Source organism: Pteropus alecto, unplaced genomic scaffold (genome assembly GCF_000325575.1).
Source record: "Pteropus alecto unplaced genomic scaffold, ASM32557v1 scaffold139, whole genome shotgun sequence".
NCBI classification, from domain to species: domain Eukaryota; kingdom Metazoa; phylum Chordata; class Mammalia; order Chiroptera; family Pteropodidae; genus Pteropus; species Pteropus alecto.
The window spans coordinates 2,054,072-2,054,406 of record NW_006443567.1 but is presented as its reverse complement, the minus strand read 5'-3'; the positions used below and the strand labels follow the sequence as shown (position 1 = coordinate 2,054,406).

The 335-nt window shown below is 58.2% G+C and overlaps 1 protein-coding gene across 1 annotated transcript in view; it reads right to left on the bottom strand.

The window, feature by feature from the left end:
• SOX3 (SRY-box 3) overlaps positions 1-335 on the bottom strand; it is a 2,532-nt gene that overhangs the window by 1,365 nt on the left and 832 nt on the right. The window lies entirely within an intron of this gene.

Genomic DNA, 335 nt, shown 5'->3' with positions numbered 1-335 from the left:
ATCTCGAGCTGGTCGCATTCGCAGTCTGGCGGAGAGCTCGCCAGGCCCCTTATATACCTGCTCTGATCCCCCAGGGTTGGGCTGGGTCCGCCCCTCGCCTTCGGGAGGCCCCATGATTGACAAGCTTGCCGTGATGTGCTCTGGCCAATCATCAGGGAGCCCCCGTTCTGCCCCGCTGGAAAAAAAAGTTCGGGGAGCCCTTTCGTTCACCCCCATACTCCTCTTGGGCCCGGTGACGTGATGAGAGTTATTCAGGAGGCGGGAGTCCCGGAGAGCCGCTCACAGACCACCAATTAGGGTCTCAAAAAGTTTGAAAGAACGAAAGTTTAGGTGGT